The sequence below is a fragment of the Poecilia mexicana genome, unplaced genomic scaffold (genome assembly GCF_051168715.1).
Source record: "Poecilia mexicana isolate PSO_F unplaced genomic scaffold, ASM5116871v1 scaffold_9, whole genome shotgun sequence".
Taxonomy (NCBI): domain Eukaryota; kingdom Metazoa; phylum Chordata; class Actinopteri; order Cyprinodontiformes; family Poeciliidae; genus Poecilia; species Poecilia mexicana.
Genome location: NW_028263378.1, coordinates 5,313,788 through 5,334,089, shown reverse-complemented (window position 1 = coordinate 5,334,089; position 20,302 = coordinate 5,313,788). Strand labels below are relative to the sequence as shown.

Sequence of the window (20,302 nt, the reverse complement as noted above, 5' to 3'; positions counted from 1 at the left end):
GGTTTTGATGCAACACTAACAACAATATGTAATGTGTTTTAGGCATCAGAGATGCACTTCTTCTGCTTGTGTCGAGTCTAATGTGAAGGCAAATAATGGAATGGCTTCTAGTTCACCTTTGACTCTGTAATTACTACCAGTCTGAGGGAATGATAAGGTCTTAGCATTGTTGGACTGTTGTGCAGACCTATAATGATGCAGTGAAGGATTAGTGCGCTGCAGGTCTGAAGGTCATCACATTGATGGGGTAGTTAACGCCTGGCAGCGCTTTGTACTGCTGGAAATGACTCAGCGGCTCTCTGCTCACGTCTGTTGACTCTTTATAAGCAATGCTTCATCACTTTGTCAAACAAATATGCTGGCATTGAAATACTAAAACACTATCAACATCTTCAACTCTGATGCGTGGCAAACTGCTCAGGGTCAGCCCAGGCTGAAGAACTTGCAGAGTGAAGACTCATCAAATTCAGTTTTCTTAACGATGGAGCCTCTGTAGTAAGACATTAAGAATCAACCAGAACGGTTGGTTGATTCTTGGTCTTGCAGAGTTTTCCTCTGAGGTTTTCCACATTTGCTGCTCTTCTGCAACATTTTTGGAGTCTTACAGATCCTGGAAATTGTTGAGCGAAGGTTTCCTAAGGGTTCTTATTTTAGCTTAAGATATCAATGCACCTTAAATGACTTGGCATGGTTGAAATCGAATGTCTGACATGGTCACCTGGTTCCAAAATATGATTTTTGTAATGAAAATGAGAGCCAATTTTAGCACGTCTGCCAAACCATGCTGGGTCCTGAATGCTCACTCACGTTTGATTTTTAAAGCTTTGTTTTAGCATTTACTGTATATATTCTATATAATGTCATTTCAATATTAATACAGTTTGATAAAATAACTGAAGTTGTAATAAAATGCACTGTTTTCCTTTTCTTTTGTGTTTATCTTTGTAATGACAGAAATCCTGTTTTTAATTTTTACATGCAGTGTTTAGCAGGGAAAAATCTAGATTTTTCCAGCCTGCCATGCATTTCCTCTCCCTTTTTTGTTAAAGCTGTTTCTCGAACGTGTTTTTGAGCCAGACCAGTGGAAAACGCCAACCGCTGTCCAAACACTGTTTCCTGACGTTGTGACAGATCCTAATCTAACAGACTGTCCTCCTGACAGAACAAACAGCCTTGTTGATAATGCAGTGAGCTTTGAGTGAGCGAGGCCGGCGACATTTATATGCCAGCTGGAAAAGGAGGCAGAATTCATATTGCCTTGATGTATTGGGAGTCATCGCAGGAATGGATGTAGCCATGAAGCTTAGCAGCATAAAACTGTCACAATGATCAACTGTGGCTATTGACAGCAGGTGACATTGCAGCCAATCTTTCCTAGAGATGGCACATTGTGCATTAGTTACTAACAGCAGCCTTGTGGTTTCTGTCAGATTTCCACCTGGACTTAACAAGAAATAACTCGGCTGGTTTTGCTGTATATGGCATCAATAATGTCACTTTTCAGCAAACGAAACCATGTATTATCAACTGCATTCTGTGTTGGAAAAATCATTCTTGCATTTGTCACATCTAGGCTAGAGAGTTGTGTCCCTGAAAAGTTAAAGTATAACACAACACTCAGAAGCTAGTTGTTTTGTTTCTTCACCACTTTGTATTTTTACTTTTGTAGGCTCAAAGAGGAGTGATTCTTCTCATAACTAAGTTGACAACCAATAAATTACAGTAGTTTACAGTCATTTACTCAAAGTGGTGGATTAGCATAGCAAAGTAGTTATTATGGAAATAACTTTCATTCCGTTTGTTTTTGAATGATTTGTCAAAATTCAGCTTATTCATGGGGAATGTGAAAAATACTGTATCTATAGGGTGTGCTCATATTTTTTACTCTTTCTCCATTTCTTACATTTACAGTTTTTTCAGACATTTTCAGGGGGAAAAATTCATTGCTATATAAAAATATTCTAAACTGTTCTCTCAGAAAAACAAAAGTATATCCCGTAGACCAAAAAGTCCTCAGGAGTAAAATGAAGATGTTATAAAATGTTAGTTTTCATGTACAAAATTTCTACTATTAAATTTAAGTTCACAAGGATTACTTTGTTTTTGTTAGTGTGCTATATGATATATTATGGGGATCTGCAGTTATTAACATGTTGACCTAAGTGAGTCGAGTCTATTGCATGAATAAAACATCAGAGTGAAACAAGCAGACTACATTTCTGGCATTTCTTCAACCGGGGCTCTTATATTCACACAAACGATGAGTGGAACAAACTCTTTAAATTCCAGCATGAATAACAAGCCCACAAGCTCCTCTGAAATGCACTCCAACGAGGCGCTCAGCCAGGACAGCTGCTGCGTGGCTGTTTTACACTCTCAGTTCCATCTAGTTTGATACCATGCGGTGGTTTTTGCACCGCTCAGATTTCTGAAGAAAACACAATAATGAGTTAGTAGAACTGGAGGCAATTTAGATTTATCTGCTGCATGTCATCTCAGTCACTTTGAAAATAGCAGCACCATTATTCAGAAACTTATTCAAGTAATTTCCATTCTCTTGTGAATAACGGCAAACATAAAATATACGCTTATCTGTTGTTTTGCTTCAAGTGAGTCTCTCACTTCACAACGGTATATAACTTCTATTTTCAACTACACTGAAATCTGTTTAATATCTAGTTTTTTTTTTGCTAAAGCTGAATTGTTTGTGTGTGGTTTAAAAATAAAAAAGCAAATAAGTCCAGTCTAACTCCTGCTCTCTCATGTCCTGCTGAGAGTAGATTATTCTCAGGGTCAAAGGTTACTAACACCCACACACATTCACAAACTGACGGGTGATCAGATAAGAAGATGGATTTTTAAAACTAGCCTTAAGGTGGATTTTCATCCTGCACATCCTGCTGTTTAAAACTCATGGGAATGATTTTCGCTACCAGATTTGGTCTCTGTGAACCTTCAGTGAGGCTGATTCGGATGTCAAATTTAATTAATCCTGGCTTTAGGAGTTCAACATCTTACATTAACTTTTTAAAATAAATCTGAGTATGTAATATGTGATCGATGGTGGGGAAAAAAACATATTTAACAAAATGGAGTTACTGATTGTAACAGGTGTGTTGTACTAAGAAAAAGCTTAAAACCACCTGTGATTACTTTGAATACTGCACTGAAAAAGTATTCATCCCTCTTAAATGATTTCACATTTAGTCGCCTTAAAAGTGCGATTTCCGTTTGTTTTCTTTCCAACAGGAATCTTAAAAGCATGTCAAGCATTTCTTCACTCTGACATCAATAAAATCCAGTTTAATCAGTTGCTTTAGGAGATAAAGTCACATTAAAACAGAGCAAAGTTTTAATTTTGCAATATGTGAAAGTTGCATCTATAAGGCATGTCATTTTCTTCTGAGGAACCAAACTTCTTGATCAATCGTTCTCCAAACGTTTTAAGAGTCTTTTAAAAGTTTTTGTTTGACTTTTGGCTGCTTTTTCACTCATGAATAGAAATTTGCCATGTAAATCATTCAAAAATTATGGAAGCGCATTGCTATCACGCAGGAAAAAAAAAATTCGAGCGCTATCACGTTATAACGTGATACGTATCTCGTTAAAACGTGATACGTATCTCGTTAAAACGTGATAGTTATCTCGTTAAAACGTGATAGTTATCTCGTTAAAACGTGATACGTATCTCGTTAAAACGTGATGCGTATCTCGTTAAAACGTGATGCGTATCTCGTTAAAACGTGATGCGTATCTCGTTAAAACGTGATGCGTATCTCGTTAAAACGTGATGCGTATCTCGTTAAAACGTGATGCGTATCTCGTTAAAACGTGATGCGTATCTCGTTAAAACGTGATGCGTATCTCGTTAAAACGTGATGCGTATCTCGTTAAAACGTGATAGTTATCTCGTTAAAACGTGATGCGTATCTCGTTAAAACGTGATAAGTATCTCGTTAAAACGTGATATCTCGTTAAAACGTGATACCTCGTTAAAACGTGATACCTCGTTAAAACGTGATACCTCGTTAAAACGTGATATCTCGTTAAAACGTGATATTTCGTTAAAACGTGATAAGTATCTCGTTAAAACGTGATAAGTATCTCGTTAAAACGTGATACCTCGTTAAAACGTGATACCTCGTTAAAACGTGATACCTCGTTAAAACGTGATATCTCGTTAAAACGTGATACGTATCTCGTTAAAACGTGATACGTATCTCGTTAAAACGTGATACGTATCTCGTTAAAACGTGATAATTTTATGTCCAGGAAGTGGTGGTATTATGCTAGGCTAGTACAGTGGCTAACATGAATTGGTCAGGTTTCCTTTCATGTTTGGTCTACAACATGTAGATATACAGATGCTGCTTTGCACTGTGGTTAAAACCATTAATAGCATGCGTACTCTGAGCAGGATCCTAAACAGAACGGGACTGCACCGAAGGAAACGTCAGTCCGGTCCTCTAGCTGTAGCGGCGTTCCTGACTGTCTGGATCGAAGCTCAAGTTGGCTTCCGATTGTAGCTTCTGATTTGGGAAATGGCTAAAGGGAGATTATAACGGAGGCTTCAAGTTAAATTCGGTGAATAATAATAATCATGTAAATTATACTTAACATATGACTTGACATATGACTGTAAATAAGTAACTAATCATGGAAATTATATTTAACATATAAATGTTAAGAAATCATTTGTTCTGCTTTAAAAACGAACATACATCGACACTTCAAATCTGGAGTGGATTATTCTAATCTACGCTAATGGCAGAATATTTCAAACCTAGTTTGTGATTTGTGAAATCTTTATCTGAATTGAAACCTCAGTAATGAGAGATTTAAAAATATTTTTGCATCTGGAATGCATTAGAAATAAACTCCTATCACATTTACAATATTTGTTATTATTTTAACCTTCTGTTTTCTTTCACTTTTTTGTCCTAGAGCACCTGCCTTTTTGTGTGGCTTACAAGGATCCATCAGCTGGGATAATAATGCCAACAACTTTTCAGATTCCGATTTATAGTGATGCAACATAGCATCAGAGATGAATAATCTATTCCAGATCAGAAGTGTCTAAGTATGTTAGCTTTAAAAGTTTAATAGTTAAAGATGCTACCCATCTCCTTAATTGGTCACATCAATATTATAAAAATTACAATACTGCCAAAATTCTTATATGTTTTCTAATCAGTTTCAATTTCCTCACTCCCCTTCTTCTTTAAGGAGCTGAATATAAATTTTTCCAACTTCACTTAAATGGTAAACGCCCAAGAATGAAACTGTCTCTCTTATATCAGCCATATGACAGAGGGTGTTAACAATTATCAAACCTATTATGTTATTTCAACCCAGATCAGGGCAGCAATGTTTTACTTTACTGCCAGACAGCCCCCAGCATGGGTTACTATTGTGTCCCACTGGATCTCTATTGCTATAGACTTGTACATGTACTCATCAGGCAGGAAAAGGTTAATTAAGCAAACAAAATACCCATTTCTGAAAAATACAATGATGATCTGGCAAAAAACATTTTATTATTTGGGAGAAATGCAACAACTATCCGATGTAATGTTAATCCATGTAGAGCAGGATTTAAACTGCTAAGGATATAGCTAAAGTGTCTGATCTTTTTCCTGGGAAGGTATTTATGTAACTTGAAGAAATGAAAAACAGACATGATATTCCTACAAAATATTTCTATAACTATCTTCAAGTTCAGAGTTTTATTTTATCAAAGCAACACAATAATCTTTATCTACCCTCTTTGTCTTCGTTAGAAGACATTATTTTAAGTCACCTATATGGTAAAGGAGAGGTGTCTCTTCTTTGCTCCTTGTTTGTCGACAAATATTAAAAATCTTTGACCAATATTTGACAAATATTATGAATTTATGAATCAGGATCATTAGGTGATTGTTTCTCAGGACGCTTAAAGGAGGCCATTCAGCTTTTGCTGATTTATGATTTATTTTGGAGAGAGGAAGTATTTTATTTTGAAGAATGCTTAACAGGATCTAGTTTTGTCTTTTGCCACTATCGAGCCTTCTGTTGATTTCGGTTGCTTGGTTACGAACAGCCGTTGCCGTTGTTCAGCAAGTGTACTGTTAAAAAAGCAAGTTAGCTTTGTCTTATTTCAAGGATACTAATATTTGCAGTGGAAATTAGACTAAAACTTCTTGCCAAGATTTTGTATTTTTGCAGGGAAACAATAAAAATCAGTCAAAGTCCAAAGACAAACTTTACATAGCTTGGAAGATATATTAAGGAAGATCACAAATTACAAAGCAATGAGAAATCACCCATGGTGTTTTCATTAATCTGCAGTTGAAATAGAGTTTAGTAATGATGATTGATGCCACTCCTTGAAGCGCCACTTCCAAGCTCCGGACTGACACGGCCATCAGCGTCAGTCCATGCTGACCCGGTGAGTAACTTCTGTGAAGTTCTGTTTCTAAGCGCGCCGCCTCCAGTCACTCTGCGTCTGTGCTGCGGAGGGCCTGAAATGAAGTGTGGTGGTGATCTGCAGCTGCGGGCACAAGCTGACTGGGCTGGATGAAAAATAAAGTCCAGCGCTCCAGAGGGGGTCCAGGCTCAGCAAAGAGATTACATTCTTCCATCTTCGTGCCCCCACCCTCAGGCGCCGGCTCCTGTGATATTGGCCCACCACAGGCGGTCAAAAGTAAGGAAAATGGAGAGAGAGAGTGCAGAAGTAGCAGCTGTGTGGTACCTGAGCTCAGATGTTGAAGGATTGCTGTTATATTGTATCTTTATGCTACTATATTTCCTTTAAGGCAGATCCTCCCAAGGTTACATTTTACATCTCTTTTCATTAGTTTTTCCTTGCCTTGATATTGATCTATGATGATCTTTATGATCTCCCTCCCACTCTCATTCTGTCGGCTTCCTTTTTCTATTGCTTTCGAGAGCAATAAAAGGTGGAGACGAGGCAATCTTGTAATTTTTAATGCTGTATCTTTTTTGTAAGTGTCAGAGGAGACCTGTACGGCGAGAATGGATGTTTTCATAAAGTTTAAATATGTCTAAGTCTTGGTTGTAGGATGTGCAACAGGAACATTATCCCACACCGCTTGTAAGGCATGAATATTTTATAGAAATATAAAACACACTGCACATTGAAAGGAAAAGAAGTAAAAATTTTAAACCAAATAATATTACCTTACATCCCCAAAGGCACTGACTGTGCTTCCAATCCAATTTCCAAAAAAGACTTAAGCTTTATGATCCAGCTGAGGCAGTAGGACAAGGAGAGGATGAACTGAAACATTATCCCAAAGTTACGACTCTGCAGGGCCTTCTACCAAGCAAGCAGCTTCAGTGTTGGACATAAATCTGAAAAACCGCACAGATTTTTTTAGTTTTTTTTTCTAGGATACAGAGAATTATTATTTTTATAAGAGCCAGAACAACTCTCAATCCACTGAGGCCACTTTATGGTCGCAGAAGACTCGCAGATTGATGATTGTGTGACAACGGTAGCGATTGTTTTCTTTTTTTAAAGTGTAATTGAAGATACAAATGATGCTCAAAAAAGGCCGGGTGGGAGACACACTGATGTATATTGTGTGACTGTCTTATTCTTTAATGATCCATCCAAAATCTTCTGCCTGCCTCTCCTGTCACAATGAATTATGGAACCAATCAGGGCTCAAAGAAGGATTTTCTTTTCTTTTTTTTTCTGAAAGAGAATCAGTTTATTTACCCACAGGTTCCAGCCAAATGTACATTTTTTTTTTATCAGTATATCATTTTACTTTGGGACTTTTAATAATTTCTTTAAACTATACTCTTTTTAGATTCAACACATAATGAAAATTATTTTCTTCATACAAACACCCATTCCAGTTAGATCTCTGTTCCTGTTCAAGTTGCAGACAATCCACACTATAAGAGAGTTATCCATAAGCTTCTTGCAATTATTTGGCTGCAAACCTGATTCCACTCATAAATCATAGAGTTCATTTAAATTGGTTGATTTCCTGCCATAGACCATCTTTTAAATATAACCTGCACATTTTTAACATTCTTGAGGTCATGGTTATTCTAAAAGCTGTTATTAGCCTTCTAGTTTTTAAGTGTATTTAATATTAAAACCTTTGAAACCTTAGAAAGTGGAGACAGCTCTCCACTTTCCAATTGTCTGTCTTGTTATAAGGTGAAGTTTAGGAATCCTCCTTTGTGCCATGCATCACTGCCTCTCCACATTCTTCTTGTTATTTTGGCCAAACAGCTCAACTTGTCATGCAGATTTGATCTAAACCTTCCCCTGCTAACGGAGCGTCCAACATCGTATTCCTCCCTTGGTCAGCTGGCTGCCTCACCAGGAGTTTGTCATGCAGCTTCCACTCCACTACAAGAAACTTATTGTTTTCTGTGCATTATTAAAAACAGATGAAAAATTATTTTTCTTCCAGGAAGCCAAAAATAAACTTACATTTCCTGGAGTAACAGAGCATGTACTGCACAATCATTCTTCTACTATCATCTTTTTGCAGTTTTAGAGAAGAAACTGTTGGAAAAATTTGATCAAAATTAAATCTACCAATGTAAAAAACTTAACTTTTGACAATCTAACCCACATTTTACTCTCCCTGGATGACAAAAGAGCTGAACTTGTTTGTTTATGGTCATATTAATATGCACACAATGCCAATCCTGTGACAGCCCAACGTGGATTATCCATGTATGAAACCACAGGCTGAAAAAAAAAATCTCAACCTTTTCTTTTTTAATATTTAATCCACATTTTTTTAATATACTGATCATTATGGCAACATGAGATAGACTCAGTCTTCCTGAGTGCTTATGAATATTTCAGTTTTACATTCCACCTGTAAGACATGTGTTTTCCATCCAATCAGTTTTCAAGTACCACAGTTTAATTATCAAGTCGATTCTGCACCTCAGGGCTGGATTTGAAAACAGCCTGCAAGTCCGTTCTTCCTGCCCAACACATTACTGAAGTTCATTAATACTCTGGCAGCCAACAGCAGCAAATCACAGAGGTGAGGTAGCAGAATGTGGCTGAACTCCTTCCCCGAACTGTCCAGGCTGCAATAACAGCACATTCACACCCGGTTGTTGCAATGAAGATTCTTGATGATGGGAGATACCGGAAAAATTGGATATGGGGGAGATTTGTTCACTGTCCCAATGTCCTTGAGTGGTTTTAGTTTCCCATTTCAATCATTTTGACACTTTTGGAGTTCTGGACAAACTCAGATCACAGAGAGGGTCCATGTTTGCCCAAAAATCATCTTTGAAAGTCAACCATTCGCCACCTTAGTGGGGGAAAAAAAGAGAAGAGAAATCCTTCTGTGTGAAAAGCGCAGCGACACAAACACACACAGAAAATATCATCATAACGTACAGAGAATCTAACGTACTGAATCAGTAAACAGAATCTAAGCCTTTAATCCAAAGATATTCACATAATCCAGAATCTTTTTACTTGAGTGATTTCCACACTGGAGAAGAGAAAATGTGTGACAGCAAAGGACATTTGAAGAACTGTTGCTCCTGTTGCTGAAGTGCTGCGCTTCCATCCATCCATGATAATTAGGCTGATGGCGGTGTCGCACACACTTAAAGATTGGATATTTTCTGACAGACAAGCAGGAGAGGGAAGGGCACGAGCAAGTGGAGGCAAGGGAGAGGCAAGTCTGGCACCTTTTCTGCTGCTCACATGCTGTCTTAGGTTGAAAAAAGTTAGAAGTTTCGGCAAATATCAAGCGCAGATGTCCTCCAAAACGACAAAAATAAGCATAAAGATTTCTCAGAGAAAAAGTTGTCCTTGTTTATAGCTATAATTTGTCAGCATTGCTAGCATTACTTTATCCTTTCTGAAATCATTCTAATTTAACCAGCCATGCTGAAAAAGAAGTAACAAAATGTAATAACCTGATTTTTTTAACTATATAAATGAAATATGGGATTGATGCTGTAGGCGGAGCTATCACTTCATTCTAAAAGCGCAGGATGTCTAATTGACCATCTATCTCAAACCTCTACGGACATCTGACTGCAGATTGTAAAAAATAAAGGAATAATTCACCACATTATTTGATTTGCCAAAAGTCGAAAAGCACTGTAGAAGTGTCAAAATGCATCAGACTGTAAAATTGTTGTTTGTAATCAACACAAAAGCTTCTCTGGCCCATTTTACTGTCAGGACTCAGGAGAAGCTACAGATATTTATGTCATGCAACTTGCATCTTGCTAACGTCGGTGGTCTCTCAGATTGAAACAATTTTTGGTTTTTCACAAGAAATATACATTTAGATCTACTTTCCAATAGATGCACATATAAAAATATTGCTTCAGTGTAGATGATTTACATTGGAGCAGGGAGAGACACGTTTTCCCTCCAGCACTATTGGAGGAGCAGCCATTGCTTGTTAAATGTTAGATATGTAATTTTTATTTTACGTGGAACATCACCTGAACCATCATGGATGTGAAGTTGATGGGGTTTTTTTCTCCTATAATACTATCATTTTGAGTTTTAGTTAAACATCCTGATGGAATATCAACACACATATCCATGTTTTGGTAAAACAACAATGAAGTGTTAAAGTACTGTGCAAAACTTATAAACTTTTCTTTTCAATTAGCAAGGTTTTTAATTTTTTAAAAAGTTTTCTTATCCCTTTATCTGTGCGTGACGGCACTTTTAATCACAGATTTTTAAATTAGCTAAGTCTAGTACGACAATATTAAGAAATAAATAATTAACGGTCATGTCTATATGAAGATGGGGAAAAAATTAACACATTTGAACTGATAATCTACTGTTTGCCAAGTAGAGATTGTTGGTAATCACCTTGTTGCTTCTAAATTACTATTCTGCATCCATTAAAATGTAAACCAGAGTATTTTCATTTACTACATACATATTGCAGATGACATTTTGACCTGTATTATAATTAAAGTTATAGAAAATATAGATTTTTTTTGCTCAGCACTTAGAAACAGACTGAGTCAACTTACCCCATGTGGCTGCCTCCCATCATGCTCTCCTTCAGGAATCCCAGTAGACTATAATTAGTAATCTGATCTTCCTACACCGTGCCACCCCCATGGAGATTACAGGTTTCATATCATTACCTCCTGATGAAAGACGGTTCAGCTAGCCATTACTGCCCGCTCTCTTGTCAGAATGTTGTTTCTTCTGTTTCCTCTCCATTACTCTCTCCTTCTTGCAGCTTTTCTTTCTCCTCCTCCCTTCCTTCCCCTCTGCATTCATGAAAGGAGTCCAAAAATCAAAGGATTAATTCGGCGTCATTGGTTTGAAGCAATTAACTGCTGTTCCAGCTAATCCCCAGAGTTATGCCTCAAATCCAGAAATTGGCCACTGAGGATGTTCAGCTTTGCCCACATTTCATTGTTTTGTCTGGCGAATGAAGTTGAAAGAGGCGTTATTTACTCTGAGAAAAGGACAAACGTAGCTTTTCAATATCTTTAATGACTAAAAGAGATCTAAACTTTGGAGTGTTAAGAGGTTTTGTTTTTGCATTTCAATACCTCCCTGCTATGGATCGTTTTTAGAGCATCGATTGTTAATCCACCACGTTCATAATTAAAGCAAGAACTCATTTATTCGATTTAAAGCAAACCAATTTGCAAAACCTATTGGCTTTTACAAATTTGGCTTCTGGTTTTTATTGCTGTTCCTCAAGAGAAATCTGGCTGTACGTTTTAATAAGCGCCCCATATCCCTGATTTTCCACACTGTGATTAATTTTGTCACAGCTCATAGAGAAGTTGAATCATTTAGGCTGGCATTTAACACTTTAATGAATGTTTTATGCTCTGGGGAAGATTTATTATGACATTCATGTGAAAAGTGGAATAAGCTGCTGCTTCAGCCCTTAACAGGACAAATACTGTAGTTTCTTTGTGTAATAGCCAAAGGCTAACACAAGGGGGAGCAATATGATTACATATTAAAGACCATCTCAAGAGGAAGACGGTTGCTTTTGAATTAGTTTATTTTTTATTCTCTTTTGCAGTAATGCAAAGTGGTAGATAAAACACCAGATAAAAACTTGGTAAAATATAAATGTTCTGCCTAAATTTTACAAACTGTTAAATCATAAATGACCTGAAAACTAACCAGGATCAGTCATGTTTGAAAGTGATTATGGAGAAACAGTTGACAGGCCAGTTCTCTGAATATGCGTTAGTCTGCAGAACCATAGAATATAATACCCATTCATTTATATCACATTGTATCAACCACAACCACAAATTGCAATATATTTTATTGGGGTTATATATCATAAAGCATGACTGGAAGTAACAGAATATATTGTTTTTTGAGACATTTTACTAAAACATTAAAAAATTGTTTGTATGCAACTTTGTACAACCACATTTTGGTGCAATTACAGTTGCAAGTTGTTTTCATAGTGGTATTATTCTATACTGTATTTATATAGCAAAGACTTAATGTATTGTAGATTGTATTTACAAAATACTTGATGGCGAGCAATAGAACATTAATTTTCAAGTCACAGACATTTAATCCAATTTAACTCAGTTAAGTTTCAACTTAATGAAATTTTCTTCCATTTTGTTTAAGCACATCCTACTATTTTCTGTTCCAATAAAATGTATTAAAGTTTATTAGAATGCAGCAAAATGCAATAAAAAAGGAAAAGAAACAGTTCAATGGAGGAATTATGATGACTTTTGCAAGATGCTAAATATTAGACTGTCTTTAAATTAAAAACAGCATTAAAACACTCGAGTACACCTCACCTTCATTACAAGCCTCCTGCCGCACATTGTTGTCGTTTCCCTGACTCCTATTGGTCGACCTGGCTGCACTCTGCCCATGTTTGCTTGTGTTTGTAACTAGATAAGTTCTGCATCCCCTCAGATTGATTGCCATGAAATGCACAAGGGACTAAAGTCCCTGGCAGTACTCCTGTGACCTCGGAGAGAGACTTTGCAAAGAACAGAATGCTGTGGGAAACATTTCTGAAGTGGCAGCTCACAATGCAGCCGCTGCTTTTGGTTTGTGGTGACAGCCACTTAATTAGCAGTTCTATTTTTATTCCCTCATCTCCTTTTTGTGCCACTGAAGGCCCCAGTGCTCGTCAGGGAGTGATTGTAAAGAAGGAGTAGAATGTGCTGCAGATGAGGAACCAAAGGGCGAGCAGTAAAATGTTATCACAAGTGTTTTCTACAACCTGACATTTACTCAGACTCTGAAAGCTGTGATCACATGATTGCTACCCTTCAATAACTGATTACATTTGCTTCAGCAAGCACTATTTCTCTGCAATTATGAGTGGGCATAAACAACAATATTTAGTTTAAAGTTTTACTTTGCATGGTGAATGTGTTTCATGTTTATGCTGTCTGAATGCTGTGCTAAATTTGAATGCGTTAATTTGACTGGACCAAGTCAAATTTGTTCATTTAAGACAAAACTTACCTTACATGACAAGAACTAGAAGTTTTATTAGTGTTTTTTCTCTTGTCCAGTGTCTTTTGGTGGTTTTTGACTGAACCTAAATTTAATTGAACTTAGTTAAACGGAACTGAATAGAAATGAACTGCACTAATCTGAACAACATTCAACTGACTAATTGCACTAAGTTCAACTGAACTGATCTGAACTGAATTCAGCTGAACTGAACTGACTTGGACTAGACTGAATTCAGTTGAAATAAATTGAACTAAATTGACTTGAATATAATTGAATCGATTTAAGTTGCACTGAATTGAACTGAACTGAATTAGCATGACTTAAACTGAATTGAAATAAACTGAGTTGAACTGAAATTTACTGAATTGTTTGTATTCAACTGGACTGAATTGAAGCGCAGCATCAAACTCCACCATAAAACACTTAAAAAATTATACTGATGTGTAACTCCTGTATACTATTAAATATCTTATGTAATTAACATATCAGTCTTGTAATGCATTATTCTTGTGGCTTAAGTGTAGATTAAATAACTAATGGAATTTAACTGAACTGGATAAAAATGAACCAGAATTCACTTAAGATGAACTTGAAAATGAAATGAATTAATTTCAGTTTAACTCATTTGGAATAATGTTGTGAACGGCTTTTGGACTGACAAAGGACATGCAACTAAAAGTGACAAACAATATCAAGAAACAGAAACTACAAATTCATCCTTAGCCACAGATAATATATGATAAAAAAATATAACGGAGAAAAACCTACACATTATTATCATGGTTATTTGTCTTGTAACCTGGATAATTTAGAAAGAAAATCAGGAGGCAGACTTGTTCAGTAATACCATCTCAAAGCCTTTTTAATGCTTTTCAGAACAAAGGTCAGAGCTTTGAGATGCCTTTGAAGAAATGTTATCTTTTGTTCCTTTATGTTTTGTTCTCTCCCAACAGGTTTTACTTGTTGATGCCTTCCTCATTTCTAGTTTGTCATACACTGAGTCTGGAACAAACTTAGTCAGAGCAGAGCAAACCAAACCAGTACCACAGCTCACAGTTATCCCAGATTAGGAGGTGGAACAGCAACCACACCTACAGTTCTTAGAAAATATGGGCAGCTAAAGTGTTTCTTCAATAACTTTCCTTATTTAGGTCACTTTTGTAAGCTGCCCATGAAAACAAAAACAACAGCAAAAGTTGTTTTGCTGCTGGTCACTTTTACTTATTTTGTCACATTTATAGAATGTGTAAAAGGACTAGATTAAAAACCTGTGGGTAATCTCCTGACTTTGTTGTGGTGGTCATGTCCTATTCAAAGTAGCCTAGTAAATACCAGCCCGTTGTTTTTACGCTTTGCTTCATACAGACGGTTTGGACCCTCAGCTATTAAGAGACTATTGCTTTCTGGACGTGTGGCTCTGATTTTACCCAAAAGCTAACGTTGTGCCATGATGTCTGTAATGTGGCAGCTATGCTATTAAGCTTACCTAACATCGTATGCGCTGTAAACAACCACTCCTTCCTGTGAAGAAAGAAGTGACGAGCCGAACAACATCTTTGCCACCAATAAAATGATTTTAAACATTCCTATTGGTTCGCTGAAATGTGAACATTTGGAAGTGCGGACTGAACGGCTTCTTTCACTTCCTCTGCTGCCTTTGTTAAAATTACAGGCAGACGACATTGAATGAAGTCCTTCAGTCTATGTTGGCCACACTTCCAAATATTGCATTAACATTAACAGCTGCCTCGTTTAACTCAACGTTGTTATTTACAGCGCAGGCACTTTCTGGTAAGGTTCAAAGCATTAAAAGGGAACATTGCAGATGTGACGGGGAAATGCTAGCAATCAGGTAAAACTTAAAACTTCAACAGAGTCCAAACCTCCAGAAGCAATCGTTTCTCAACAGCTGAGGGTCCAGACCCTCTGAATGAAGCAAATAGCATCAGGCAGCTGGTTTTTATCAGGCTAGATGCCCCTGTGATCAGATCTCTTTTCATTTGAAGACAAATGATGAATGGAAAAGGCAGTAAAAAATAAGTCTGAAAAACTATTGATGCGAATTTGAAACCATTATATTGACGCCTGGCTCTTTGGAAGAGCAAACTTAAAGAAATAAAGGACCTTTTAAGCATTTTGTCCAAGATCTGTTTTCATATTTGTATCTGAAACAGGCAGTTTCCTAAAGGTGTTCTCAAAAGCATTAACAATATCGAAGTGAACGCTACATTTTATTGCCATCCATAGGGAGGGTAACAATTAATTCTTCTATTGTTACATTTTGGACCATATGACTGGATTGCATTTTGTATCAGAGGCTCATGAAAACAATGCTTTAGATGGAAACAATGTAAAATGAGGGCGGCAGCAATGTGTGCTATGTAGCCTGGAGAAAACATGATCATAAGTGGAATGTGCCTTAAAGGATGAATACAATTACTTAAATGGGGTTAGACCAGACTATATCTGGTGTGCAGGGAGTATTTTAATGCTAAAATAAAAATTGTTCTAAAATTCATTCAGTGAATTTGTTATTGGGCGTTACTTTTTTTCATCTTCTTATAGTCAGGATCTGCTTTAATTCAATATCTGGTCTGATCTCTTATTATTGTTATCAATGATTAAATAAAAAAACATTCAGAGTAAAATATTTTCTCTTGACAGCATAAACAGGAGGAAAAAAAGAGCTTTTTCTGTGTTCAGCTTGTTGAAGTTATGAAGCCATGAATTACATCACAGTGGTATTTCTATCCAAGCTGTTTGCAAAACATGAGCAGTTCAGATCTCCTGAGGTCACTATCAAAGAAACAGGAAGTCTTTTAAAGTCAAAAGCCAAATGTCTTTCAAAATACATAAACTACATTTAAGGCTAAGAAAAACTTTCATTGTGTTCAAATAATCTCTGTATTTTGACTTCTTTCATCCTCCACCAAACTTTAAATTATACTCTTGGTAGCTCCCAGTAAACCATCAATTAGAGGACAGCCTTGCTCCCATCCCACCTCCACTCCAGTCGTCGTGGCAACGCACCCACAGGTCAGGACAGATCCTTTCTGGACCTCTGCACAGATTTTTGACAGGCAACCATTTGATGAATGGCACTGAAAGACAGTGCAGATGGTTTCCTAATTTAAAGGGAGAGTGGCGATGGATGCACAGAGGTCGCTTTCTTCCTATGTTCACTCTCAGGAGCTTTTGGTCATTTTAATATTTCTCTCAGCAAGGCTGGACTGTCTGATGTCTCAAAATAGTTTTGGGTAAAAACAGGAAATCAGTTGTCACATTTTTTTATTCTAAAATTAAATCTACAGGAAGTCCATCATCTTTTGTTTTAGTGTGACATCTTCATCTAAGCTGCATCCCATCATGTTATAATGACCTTTTGTACCAGATGAGCCAAACTGAGCAAAACCCAAACAGAAACTTCATCTGTAAACACATATGCTTTCAGTCTTCTATGGAATACAAATTTTTGACACAAGGCTGAAAAGTGCAGATGGAAAATAACAGTAACTAAGGGAGCGCACACTAAACCGCACAGTTGTTGTTATTTGTACATCCAACAATCACTTCCTGTAACAGCTTGTTTTAAAAAATAAAAATAACTGAGGCTCATTGCTTTTTCAAGCAGACCACTTGAAAAAATGCTGCTAAATGTTCAAACTCACGTCTTCCTGTTTGCAAATACTAACTTGGGAAATGTTGTCTTGACTCAGCGTGACAAAACATCAAATGCGGTGTAACAGATGTGTCAAAACATATTCATTAATCTGTTTGTCATAGTTCTTAAAATCCAGCGAAAACAGACCACATTTATTAACTCAGTGTTTGCTTTGAGCTTTGAGAGTGACCTTTAACCCTACTCTGTGTTGATGTGTGAATATTGCAGAGTATTTGTATCACTTCCTCCTTTCTTCTATTAACTAACTTTATGTCCAACACATTTTGTCTGGGCAAATTTTACATCCAGTTAAAAGAATGGAGGCCTCTTATCACAAAGTCTTTTCCATCTATCTCTGCCCTGTCAATAAAGTTAGAAAACTCCAAACAACCAAAGCACAATTGTTTATATTTCTGTAACATATTATGAAAGCTACAATAGAGGGAAGTTAAGTCATAAATTCCTCACAGTCAGTTACTAATTAATTCCTGTTAAAAGCTGATAAAGCAGCAGTGTAAATAAAATGCATTAATCATATACTTTAGATTGGTAGAAAGTTAAGTAAAATATAAATGGTTCTAATTTTTAATGGTTTTGCACAAATGCATGTTATTTTTAAACTGTAATACCTTAAGTCATAATTGTACACAATTATACAAGGTTGGTCTGTGGCATATCGCTGCTTTTCTTACCTGCAAACTTTACGTTCTTACAGTAAAGTTTAGGTTTGAGGTTTAATGTTGTTCGGTGATGAACATTATTGAACATTTTGAATGAAATTCAAAAAGCTCAGTTTTGACTCCATCTGACCAGATTATATTCTCACATTTTTTCACTGACTTTCACAAATCTTCCAAAGCAAACTTAAAACAAGCTTCAACGTGTCTTTTCTTCAGCTGTGAAGTCTGGTGCAGTAACTGAGCAAATCTAAAATCAGTTGTGGTTGTGTGCATTATTCCTTGACTTAATATATTAAAAAAACTTTACCTTCTATGTCAAGATTTATGTCTTTTTAGGTGCCTGGTTTATGGTGAGTTTTTGTTGTTTTCGCTCTAACAGTGCCGACTAAAACATTTAGAGGTTTACAGAAGTCGGTGAAGTCATTGCCATCAGTAGAATCGTTACATCCTAAAGTTTTTGAATGCTTATTTTATATTCACCCTTTGTATCACTCTCTCCAATACTCAGGTAATAAAAAACTATTTTATTACCCTAGTTAATAGTAAACTAGCTGATATCAATTTGCAAATAGCCAGAATTCTTTCAAACTGCCGACAGATTTCAACTGTTTATTTGGACTTCTCATTTCATTACATTTTCATTTCATGGGTTGATTAGTTGGTTAATGGAGTAATTTGTTTATCTGGTGTAAATTTCATATCAATGGCCCCAAACATTAAAACGTTCTGATAAGTGAACACTAGATTATGTTGGAGTTGTGAACCTGTTGAAGTGGTGAACTATGAACATTCATTCATTCATTTGAACTTGTTAGAACTAGATCTTGATAAGTGTAAGCTGGCACAACTCTGCACTATTTATCTCCAGTTGTCGCCTCCTAATGCTGTTAATTTATTAGATTATACAATGTTACTCATGAGTTTGTAATTCAAATCACTTTCTGTTGTCCAGTCAACTTAAGGACATTATTTTGTTTACTATAAACAGTTTTGTTAAATGTACAACATTTAGAGAATCAACCACAGATAATAAAACTAAGACGTGTTTTAGTTTTGGGAAGTGGGGATCTAAATAGAAATATTTTAGGGTCTGTATACTTTTGTGGGTAAGTCATGTCCTAAAAATGATGTTTATTCTACCAAGAGCGAAATTGAAATCTATAAAAAAATAAATAATAATAAAAAAAAAACTTCCAGCATCTTCTTGTTAAGCTTCCATTTGTCATAATAGTTCCAGCCTTTCTTCCATGCCAGAAAAGAGAAAGTGTGTAACTGGGGGTGAGTGGAGAATATTTCCATGCAGTAAAAAGGAGGGCCCAGATTTGGGAATGAGACAGCAACAAGCCAACACACATTTCTAAAATACCACAGAGTCTGAGCTCAGCCTTGGACCGAGGGGGGATGGTAGTTCTGCAGAACGCCAGAGGAAAAACATAACCGGGAAATCATTTCAACTTCTCTCTCAGTTTTAGAATCTCTGCCTCAGGGTGGAAAACTAAGAATAAATAAAGTGAGTGTAAGAATTTAAAATGGTATTAATAATTGGCTCTAAAGAATAGAGTTAAACATATTGTGCATGTAAGTAAAATACCAAGTAATTAGACTGGAGGCTAAAAGGCTAAGTTGAGCTGATTGAATTACAAAATATTTAAGATGACATTAAAGCTCTGGGTACCAAGTTAATTTCGCTGTTGCTTTCACGCATAACGTCAGTGAATCCAAATCTGAATTAATAAAAAATAGTTTTCTAATAGTGTAGCAGTAACATTAGGTTTTTCTCAGCTTAGGATTCAGAATTCAACTTGACAAGAACCCTGTAACTGCCTGAAATGATTTAGGTTTAAAGTAATTGAAATAATTGTTTTCATCACAGCTGGAGTCCAAACCTGAATCTGATACAGAATCTGTGAAGTTAAAGATCCGAGTGATGGGAAGGAGGCTTTTCCACATGAGTTACATCTCATCACTGAAAATAAATATTTAAAGTACCAGAGGAAACAAACTTATCAAAAATGCCTTTTAAACTTTTTTCCACTAATTAAGACGGATATAAATATTTTTGAACATTTCATTTTTAATCAAATATAGATGAAAATTTAGATTTTTTTTTCCAAAGTTCACCCTCATACATTGTTTTACTACCTTCTGAGAGTTTCCTGTCTTATTTCCTATCAAACAAACTTCTATTGTGGAATTAATGTCAAAAACTTTTAGTGTTCATTGTTATTGTTTTTCTGTTTTTCCTCTACTTGATTTCTTTTTTAAATTTCAAACTGATTGATATGCTGAAAACTATTGTAACAAATATGTCTAAAGAAATCTGTTTCAAAGTAGCTAAAGTCCGAAGGAAAACTTTACTTGACGTTCATAAAACCTAAAGCAATGTTGATTCAAATCCTCTTCAAAACATTACTAGAATGTCAAGCTAAAGAAATTAGGAATTGTTTAAAACTTTTGCACAGTGATGTACATAATTGCTTAGAAATGAAACCATTTTTATAA

At 36.1% G+C, this 20,302-nt stretch overlaps 1 long non-coding RNA gene across 1 annotated transcript; it reads right to left on the bottom strand.

The window, feature by feature from the left end:
* Positions 1-8,740: 8,740 nt before the first annotated feature.
* Positions 8,741-13,481, bottom strand: LOC106925367 (uncharacterized). Its single transcript, XR_015764235.1, has 3 exons — positions 12,784-13,481; positions 11,128-11,256; positions 8,741-9,302 (listed from the first exon to the last, which is right to left on the bottom strand). It is a non-coding gene; the product is annotated as an uncharacterized LOC106925367 (long non-coding RNA).
* Positions 13,482-20,302: the final 6,821 nt, after the last annotated feature.